General features: G+C 36.4%; 1 protein-coding gene across 1 annotated transcript in view; it reads right to left on the bottom strand.

The window, feature by feature from the left end:
* The window catches only part of ADGRG4 (adhesion G protein-coupled receptor G4), a 115,290-nt gene that overhangs the window by 67,323 nt on the left and 37,130 nt on the right, over nt 1-10,837 (bottom strand). The gene's annotated exons all lie outside the window — the stretch shown is intronic.

Here is a 10,837-nt window from a genome sequence, read left to right as displayed (position 1 = left end):
TATAAACATACACAAAAATAGAAATGTCAAAGGATACGATAAAAATAAGTATAAACAGAAGTTTTACAATATTTTCTTCCTGCACTCTAATGTATTGTCTGTGTACCTCCTAGAATTGTGAATTCCACTTTGAAGACCACTGGGGCCTACCTTATGTCTCAATTCAAGTCAATTAAATTTAACAAATATTATGAATACTATTCTAGGTCCTGTGAGAAATGTATAGTTTATGACATGATTTCTTCCCTCAAAAAAGCTGATATTCTTATTGGAAAAGTCTTATAGTACTGAAATATCTTAGACAAAATGTCACATAATATTTTTAAAACAAAACAATGAAAACACAATAAATAATAATACCATTTATAATAAAGTGAACTGTAGAATGCAATCGGAATCCAAATATCTCTAAAGTGAAATCAATGGGAGATCATTGGGGTGAGAGAGCAACACTGGCTTCAAGTTAATGAGGAATCTTTCTCTTAGAAGAGTCACCCCAATAAATTTAATAAAATAAAATTTAAAAAAAAAAAAGAAGAAGAAGATGCAGGCCTTTGAGAAATTATGAGGTTTGGGTAGAGAAGCAAAGGCACGTGGCAGTAAGTATGGAGGCAGTGAAAAAATGTCTAGCTGGGAGGGAACATGATGGATAGGGGTGAGAAAGAATGTCAGACTAGGCATGCTATCTTATTTTATGCACCTAACAAACTTGTAAGATAGATATTACAATTACGCCCATTTCAGAGTTGAAGAAACAGAATGTCGGAAACTTTACATGAATTGCTCAAGTTCACACTTGGAGTTCAAACCAAGGTCTATCATCTGTGCTCTTCACCACTACACCATTTGGAAGGGTATAGATTCTTGAGCAAGGAAAATGAGTTGATAAAAAGTAGCTTTAAGGAAAATACATTTTGTGGCAGTGTACAGGATGGGTAGGAATGGGGGAGAATTAAGGCAAGGAGTCCTTTTAGGGGGCTGGTAGAGTTATTCTACCTGCCTCACTCCCGCTAACTCTGGATCAACCCAACGTTCCATCGTCTTCATACCTGCACTTGAGAAGTCAAGTACTGACGGACATAGTCACACAAGAGGATGAACTAATATTTCTATAAATTCATGGTCACCAACCTCAAATAAACTTTTCACACTACCCTAATATCCTACCACTTTTCTCTGGTCAATTTATGCTCCTACTATCTGCACTAACTATTTAAAAACCTTCCCCATTCCAAATTCTACCCCCAAATGTTTATCAAGTAACCATGCCTCTTACTTCATAGGAAAAAATAATTCAAGTCCATGGATAGAAATTTAGCTGTGCTACTGTCTCAGAAATCTTACATCAGCAGTCATCTATCTCTCCTTTCCCCAAGGAGCCTTTCCCTCCTGATTTGAAACATATTCCAATCTCCTGCAATAAAAATAAATAAATAAATAACCCCACATTCCTCTGCAGGTACTGCCCTACCTCTCTTTTCGCCATTGCACCCAAACTTATTTAAAGAAAGTTTATCTATACTAGTTGTCTCCCTGCTCCCCTATCCCATTCTTTTGGCTTCTGCCGTCATCATTCAATGACACAGCCCTCACTAAGACCACCAATGCCTTCCATATAGACAAATACTACGGATACTTTAAGTCCTCATCTTACTTAACCTCTCAACAACTTTTGATAACGTTGGCCACTCCATCCTTCTTTAAATACTCTTTTTGTTTATTTCCATGACATAATGTGCTATTGGGTTTTCTCCTACTTCTCTGGCCACTCCTTTATCTCCTTTGCAGACTCATTCTATTTTACCTGGCTACTGAATATTAAAGTCCCCCAACGCTTGGTCCCAGCACTTCTTCTCTTCTCACTCTATAGTTTCTCCACATCTAGAATTCCAATTTACACCTTTACACGGATGAATCTCAAAGTTATATCTCTAGACCAGATCTCTATTCTGAGCTCCACATTTATACAATCAACTCTTTATTTCATATAATCTCTTGGATATCTCATTAACACCTCAAACTCAATGTACCCCAACTGAACTTATTATCTTCTCTCCAAACTGGGTCCTCTTTTAGTATTCCCTCAGTGAATGGCACTATCATACATTCAGTTATACAAGCCAAAATCTTCTCCCTTTGTCTCCTTCATTTTCTCTTTCACTGGCCATAGCCAACCCATAATGTCCTTTGGATCTTATATCCTAAATGTCTCTTGATTTTGTCTGCTTCTATCATCTCTATCACTTACCACCATGATCAAGTTACTATCAATTTCTCACCTGGACTACTGCAGTAACCTCCCAATGGACTCTTCCTCTACTCTTGGGCCCCCTCCAATCTGTTCCATAATGAAATCAGAATGATCTTTTTGAAATATAAATTTGATCATGTCACTCACACATTTACACCCAGCTCCCCTTAGTGGCCTTCCATTATTCATAGGATTTAAAAAACAAACAAACAATTTTCTTAACAGAGCCCATAAATATAGTCATAGTTTTGTCACTACCTTCCTTTCCAGCTTTAATTTGTGCAGTGTCTCCCTTGTTTTCTGGGCTTCAGTCCTTCAACACTTGGCACTCTCTTTCCCACCACAAGGCCACTCACTGCATATGTTACCTCTACATAGAATATTCTTCCCATATTTCTTCGTCTCTTTAACTCATGTTTCAGATCTCAACTCATACATCACTTCCTCAGAAAAGCCTACTTTCCTCGGTTTCCATAACTAGGTCAAACCAATCTACTCTAGGTGCTTATGACACCTTATACCTCTTTGTCATAGTACTTGTCACAACTGCAGTTTTACATTTGTGTGTGCTTATTAATGTCGGCTTTCCTCACTACAATGTATGGGCATTGATCTCATCTTTCTTTGCTCACCATTGTATCCCCAGTGCTTAGCACAGGGCCTGGCACATGATAGATACCCAATAAATATTTGTAGGCTAACTGAATAAGTGGAAAGGATAAGGGCTTGGAATGAGATGAGTGGAATCCTATAGATATTGGAAAAGAAGAATTGACAGGATATGGTAACAAAGAGGTTTAAGAGATAAAGAAGACAGAACTCAAATTTTGCTTTTAGGCAACTTGGCAAATGGTGGCAATATTCATGAATATAGGAAAATTGGAAAGACAGTCTCACTAAGAAAAACATCCAGTTCAGAATTGGATAAGGGGAATTTGGGGTAATGGTAGAACATCCAAATGAAAATTGTGCATAGGTAGTAAAATTCAAGACTGAGTCATAATTTTTCTCCAGTTCAAATCACCAAAAATGAAATCATGTATGGTTACCATTGGGAAATTAACATTTTGAATTTATCTACCTGGGGTGCATATTACCTACCATGTAGAAATAATTATGGTGGTAGTGAGACAGCATAGGGACTTGGGCCCAGGGCCCAGATGGCCTTGGGGAATGCTGGATAAGCTAACCACAAGAATACCACCACCCCATCACTCTCTACACAAAAATGCATAAGTAGCTGATTGTTATCTCCCTTCTACCAGTTTACTTCCATATAAGAGTCTAAACCACTGTTGTGCATGTGCAGTTGATCAAGGTTTGTCCACTTTAAATCTTCCTCGGGTGGTGATAATGAAGAGTCTGCCATCTTGCTCCCACAGTGCAGGTGCAAATACAGTTACCAGGCAATGCAGCCTGTAAAGAAAGCCTGCCTTTTTCAAAGAGCCCACCACTTTCAAAAAGCCTGCCTTTTCATGCAAACATGCTTTGTCGCCAACCTATAAAAGCAGTCCCAGAGTCGGTTCAGAGGACCTTCCTTTCCTCTGTGCTGTCTTACTTGTGATAGAGCATAAATTAATAAAATTTGTCTGGAAATTCTTCTGGGGCTTCCTCTCAGGTTCTATCTTGAGAAACCCAAGAACCCGAATGCTAGTAACAGTGGATAATCTACTAAGTTGTTTCACACTAAAATTACTTTTAACTTCATGTATAGAAATACTGAGACGTGTGTAGAATTTTCTTTTGGGGAAAAGAAAAGTGTTATTTATTGGTCTCCAAAACCCCAAACATTACATTTTTACTTAGTCAAGTTTGAGAAGGAGAAACTCAAAGCAAAAGATTTTGAAACAAGAATTCCAATATTTAGGATCAAATATATGGTGATAGAAGGAGAACTGACTCTGGGTGGTAAACACACAATGGGATTTATAGATGATGTAATACAGAATTGTACACCCAAAATCTATGTAATTTTACTAACAATTGTCACCCCAATACATTTAAAAATTAAATAAATAAAAAAAGAATTCCAATATTTAGTTAATAACTGAGAGGCAGAAGACCCACCGTGGTGGTGGGGGTGTGTGCTATTCTTCTAAATGTCAAATCCTATCAAATGTTTTTCTATTCTTTTTTTATAATTAATTATTTATTTTTCCACTAACAGTTGATGTTCAATGTTATTTATGTTAGTTTCAGGTGTACAGCACAGTAGTTAGACATTTACACAATTTATGAAGTGATTCCCCCCCACCCATTATTCTAGTACCTACCTGGCTCTATACATAGTTATTACCACATTATTGACTATATTCCCTATGCTGTACTTTGCATCCCTATAACTATTTTGTAACTACTAACTTGGACTTCTTAATACCCTTCACCTTTTCCAGTGTCCCAACCCCCCTCACATCTGACAACCATCAGCTTATTCTCTGTATCTATGAGTTTGTTTCTGCTTTGTATGTTCATTTATTTTTTTTCTTTAGAGCCTAATGTGTCATGCGAGTTAGGTGAGGTGGGGTCTCAGGGAGTCACCAGGGTAGGACGAGTGGTGTTCACCAGGTTAATATAGATTCTGGTTTGATGCCAGTACTGAGCCTAGAGCTACTCAGCAAAAGTCTCAGAGTACACTGAGGTCTGCTGCTGCCTGACTGGGGCCCACGGACACCTGAGAGTTGTCCAAGAAAGAGCACAACATGGTTGGGGCTGGCTACTGGCTGAAAAAGAGCCTCCCTCGTTGTGCGAGTTGGATGGGGCAGGGTCTCAGGGAGTCACCAGGGTAGAGAGAGCAGAGTTCACCAGGCCAGTGCAGATTCTGACTTGGCTGTGTGGGGGAGGGCTCAACACAGGAAAGATGGTGTCTGCCTGCTAGTTGCATGAGACAAAAATTCTGCACAGGGAAAACGGCGACTTTCCCTCCAGTCCTTGCTCTGCAGCCACACAACCCAATCTCTCCCTGTATATCTCTGATAACTCACAAATAGCCTTTGCTCTACCAGGGCCCAGGGTGAGTCCCTTCAGCAAGTGAGTCTGTGTATGGGCCCTTTAAGAGGACGTCTGGGTTTCCTGCAGTCTTCCGTATCACCCAGATGGTCAGAATCCCCACTCTTTTTGTAGATTTTTTTTTTAGGATTTTGTGGTCATTAGCAAATAAAATGAGTGACAACCAGAAGCCTACCACTAATTGTGTAGATGAGTTGACAAAAGTACACACATTATAAGGAGAAAAGTCAAAGTTATATAAGAAGTATTTTTCATTTAATTTTACAACATTGTTTCAATTATCAACGGTTCACTTCATATTAGGCCTTATCAAGAAATGTATATTTCAGCAGCATAATATTTATTTCAAGCTTTCTGCTTTCAAATTTGTCCATAACTACAAGTAAAAGAAAAATTGTCACGATCTTGGTTTCCATTTTTGCAGATGGTTTTATCACAGCCAATTGGCTTAGCAAACCTGTTAAAATGTCACTTATATCACATTGGAGGAGTGTGGCATCCTACAGCCTGAATCGCTTTCTATGAATGCACTAATTGTTGAGAGAAGAGTTCACAATTCCGTCTCCTTTACAAATGATTGATTGAGCTGCATTCACTTTATAGGAAAACAATAAAACACTAAGTACCACAAAAGGCTAAGTTATCTTCTTTGATGCAGCATTCAAAGAACACTGTTAGAAGAATCCTAATCAGTAATGGGAAACTCTTCTAGAACACAAAAGATCAGAGTTAGGCATGATATTTTTATCTAGAGAGGGCTGAGCTATAGATGTTAATTGTTATTAACACTTCCAGTAAGCATGTCAAAAGGAAGCATAAGATTTAGAAAAACGAATGAGTAGAAAAAAATTGCAAGCAGGTGATATTTTAAGTACCAGATATCTTTTCGGAAATAATGCAATTTACATTGCTTCATTTTAAACTGAAGCTTGGATTTATATATTTCAGCAAACCTCCCATTGAATCTTTCAGAGGAAAGGTTTTGTTTTTTTTTCCAGAGGGATTAGTGTGTCAAGTTTTTCCTCTAAAGTCTTTATTAATAAAAAGTCTCCCTTAATTAAAATCACAGAATTTTAGAACTAAGTCTTGGAGATTGTATTCAGACCCCTCATTTAGAGATGAGGCCCAGAGAAGTGCAGTGTTGAGAAGATGAGATTTCCACAGGTAAAATATGTAGAAAAGAAATATGACAATGTGTGCCAGTGCCTCAGTTATCTAGTACCCATAAGTGCATGCCCTCAATTTACACAGAATCACCAAAAACCCAGGAGAATGAAGAGACTCTACCTAAAAGAACCAATGAGAGACAAGCCTAGATAATAAAAATCAAGTTCTACAAATGCTGAACAGCTTGACAAAAAACAAACACCCAAAATAATGAGACATAAACTTTAGAGGAGAGCATCACAGTGCTATACCAAAATATGAAGGTGCCCTTGGAAGCCTAAGGATTGAAGCCCAATGGGAATCCCAAATTACAGCTATGCCCTAAAACAAAATTTGCCTTAAAGAATCATCCATGTCCTAAATATAGGCAATCAATCAAATGTCAGTAACTTTGTAACCAGGCTCCATAAGAATTAAGGATTCTTTCAAACCTTAAATCTGCAATGAATTACAATGGGTTAGCAAACATGTTCAATTGATACAGAAAAGACATCTGACAATATCTCATGTTCACTCATGATAAAATCTCTAAGCAAGTTAGGAATAGAAGGTATTTATATGAACTTGATAAAGAACATCACCAAGAAACCTGCAGCTAACATCAACCATAATTATGAGAGATTGAATGTCTTCCCACTAAAGATGGGAACTAGGCAAGGATGTACACTCTCACCACTCTTATCCAACATAGTACTAGAAGTTAGAAGCACTTCAGTAAGGAAAGACAACGAAATAAAAGGCATTACAGATTACATAGTGTCCATGTATCAAATCCCAAGATCACTTCATAGACTGTGTAGATGCCTAACCACTGCGCTATACACCTGAAGCTGAAGTTGAATAATGTTGAATTCCATGTATAATTAGCTATATATATATTCACAGGAGGTGGAGTACAGCATAGGGAATATAGTCAATGTTATTGTAACAGCTATATACGATGTCAGAGGGGTTATCACTTTGTGAGGGTTGTAAATATCTAATTATTACATTGCTTTGTACACCTGAAACTAATAAAAAAAACTTTGGATGGTTTGATACTGTATTAATTTGCACTATAGTGAAAGCAGCACTCATAAGAGATTGCTACAATGACAAAATTCCAAGAAAAAAATGTTTCTTGCGATTTGCTGCTTCTCCTCTCACTGTGTTGTTTGAAGCCTTATTTTCTGAAAAGTGAGTACAATATAAGGTATTTACCAAAGTTTGTAAAATAATTCCCGAAATTTGATATAATTTCACGTTATACATTATATACACATAATTATAAATGTAAATGGCATGAATGCATGAAATACGTATTCGTAGTTTTCCCTCATATTATTACTTTTTGAAAATAAGTAAGTCATGACAAATTTTTGAAAAAAGAAAATCTCAAAGAATCTAAAAACAAACAAATAAAAACAAACATCTCCTAGAACTTAAAAGTGAGTTCAGCAAAAGTTAGAGGATACAAAATTAACACTAAGCAAAGAGTTCTAAGACTTGACACCAAAAGCATGATCCACAAAAAGAAAAATTCATAAATTGGACTTCATCAAACCTAAAAGCTTCTGCTCCATGAAAGTCCATGTGAAAAAGATAAAAAGCAATCTATACCACCCAGAGTCAGTGAACACACAACATGATATATAGATGATGTATTACGGAATTGTACACTTGAAACCTATGTAACTTTACTAACAATTGTCATGCCAATAAACTTGAATTTTTAAAAAAGGAAGAATGTCTTTCTAAGACAAATGATTTTCTTTCATACTTTTCCTTGTTGTTCCCTGAATTATTTTACTTATAATGATATAGAAATCCTTACTAATACTTGAAGTTGGAAATTTTTAAGGTCTTTTTTTTGTTGTTAAATTTTTTATTAAAAACAATAGTAATATTTTTTACTGTCTTTAAGGGCCAGAAGCAAGTTTAATACTTCCTTCTCCCAACACTCCAATAAATATTCCTGTATGAAATCAGGGAAAAAAAGCAATCTACAGACTAGGACAAAATATTTGCAAAACATACATCCAACAAAGGACTGGAATATATAAAGAACTCTCAAGACTTAACAGTATTTTTTTTGTAATGGGCAAATGACATGAATAGACAGTTCACTAATGAGGATATATGGATGGCAAATAATCACAGGAAACGAAGTTCAACACCACGAAGCATCAGGAAAATGCAGATTGAAACCACAATGGAAGATCACTATACACTTACCAAAATGGCTAAAATAAAAAATAGTGGCAACACCAAATGCTAACAAGGATTCAGAGAAGCTAGATCACTCATCCATTGCTGCTGGGAATATAAAATGGTACAGCCACTTGGGAAAACAGACAGTTTTACATAACACTAGATGTGCAACTACCATATGGCCCAGCAACTGCACTCCTGGACATTTGTTCCAGAGAAATGAAAACTTATGTCCGCACAAAATTCTGTACAAAAATGTTCATAGCAGGTTTTCTTTTTAATAGCCAAGAATTGGAATCAACCAGATGTCTTTTAACAGGTGAATGGCTAAACGAACTGTAGTTTATCCATACCATGGAATACCAGTCAGCAATAGAAAGGAATAAACTACTGATGCAAGCAGCAACCCAGTTGGATCTCCAGAGAATTATGCTTGAGTAAAAAGAAAGCCAATCCAAAAAGGTTACATACTGTATGATTCTACTTATTAACATTTTTGAAATGACAAAATTTTAGAAATGGAGGACAGATTAGTGGTTGTCAAGAGTTAGGATGTGGGGAGCAGAGTAGAGTGGGGGAAAGGATAGAATGGATGTGGGTATGTTAATAAAAGGGCAAAATGAGGAATCATTGTGGTGTTTAAACTGTTCACTATGTTGACTGTGGTGGTGGAGACACAAATACCTTCACAGATGGGAAAATTGTATGGAACTTAATACACACACATAAATGACTATAAGTAAAACTACAGAAATCTGAATAAGATTGGTGAATGTTATCAATGTCAATATTCTGATTGTCATACTCTAGCTTTATTAAATGTTATCATTGGTGGAAACTGGGCAAAGTGTACAATGGATTTCCAGCTGCATGTGTACCTACAATGATCTCAATAAAAATTCAATTTAAAAAAGCAAATGCAAAAGCCCACACTTTGTAGGTAGTTGAGCAACAACTAAGTGTCCATTCCTACTGGAGGGACCACAGAAGCCATGGAATCTGGTCTCCATTTTTGAAGGGCTCACAAACATGTTTCGTAACATTCAGTCTGTTCCCATTTGTGAACAAGTGATCACTTGCACAAATGATTTGCATGAGCTTTACTGTCTCTGTATTTTAAAGTGGGGATAATCCATGCTAATTCACAGGGGCCTATGGGCTTAATTGCCATTTGCTCCTTCACTCTAGACAAAATTGTATTATTGCAATCATTGGGAGCTAGAGAACAGAGGTATAGAGTAGTTGAATATTTATGAGGCATTTTGTTGCAGATGTACCTGCCAGCAGAATATTAAGTAGAACATTTGCTAAGGTACCAAATTCTGCTTGTGATTTGGGTATATCACCTCATATGAAATCTTTGTGTTTTTCTCGCCTACATATCACATCTGGTTTTTCTTTCAATCACGACCTCTGTAAATATAATTCAGAGTGTGTTTATTAGATTTATAAGAGATAATGGTGACCAGAAAACGCCACAGACAGATCTGCCTGTGGGATAGAAGAAATATGAAATGAGCATCTTTAAAACGATGAGAAAAATTTTTTTCAAACCTTTCCTGTCAGAGCTGATAATTGGATAGAGGGCTTAATAGTGGACCAAAGGCCTTAGAGAGTACATAAACTATGTAATCAATCTCTATACATTTTTTAAATGTTGAGTTCATAAAGTAATTCAAAGCAGCTGGAGGATTAGCTCAATTAATAAATCTTAGCAAATCAATAGCTCCACAGATAGAGGGACCCTGTGGTTTGATATATTGTATAATAGATTTCTCAGGATGGATTCAATTCATGTTATTTCATTCTTTTCAAAGAGGGGATTTCTTACCGTGTTTCCCCGAAAATAAGACCTAGCCGGACCATCAGCTCTAATGTGTCTTTTGGAGCAAAAACTAATATAAGACCCGGTCTTATTTTACTATAACTTAAGACCAGGTCTTTAATATAATATAATATAATGTAATGTAATATAATATAATGTAATATAATATAATATAATACCCGGTCTTATTTTACTATAGTGTAAGACCGGGTATAATATAATATAATATAATACCCAGTCTTATATTAATTTTTGCTCCAAAAGATGCATTAGAGATGATTGTCTGGCGAGGTCTTATTTTCGGGGAAACACAGTAGATATACAACTAAGAATAATTTAATCTGCATATCTTTAGGAAGACTCTTCATCTTCATACATTCACAAGTCAGAACAAATCC

This window comes from Rhinolophus sinicus, chromosome X (genome assembly GCF_036562045.2).
Source record: "Rhinolophus sinicus isolate RSC01 chromosome X, ASM3656204v1, whole genome shotgun sequence".
NCBI lineage: Eukaryota > Metazoa > Chordata > Mammalia > Chiroptera > Rhinolophidae > Rhinolophus > Rhinolophus sinicus.
The sequence above is the reverse complement of the archived record's forward strand: the minus strand, read 5'-3'. Positions and strand labels throughout refer to the sequence as shown.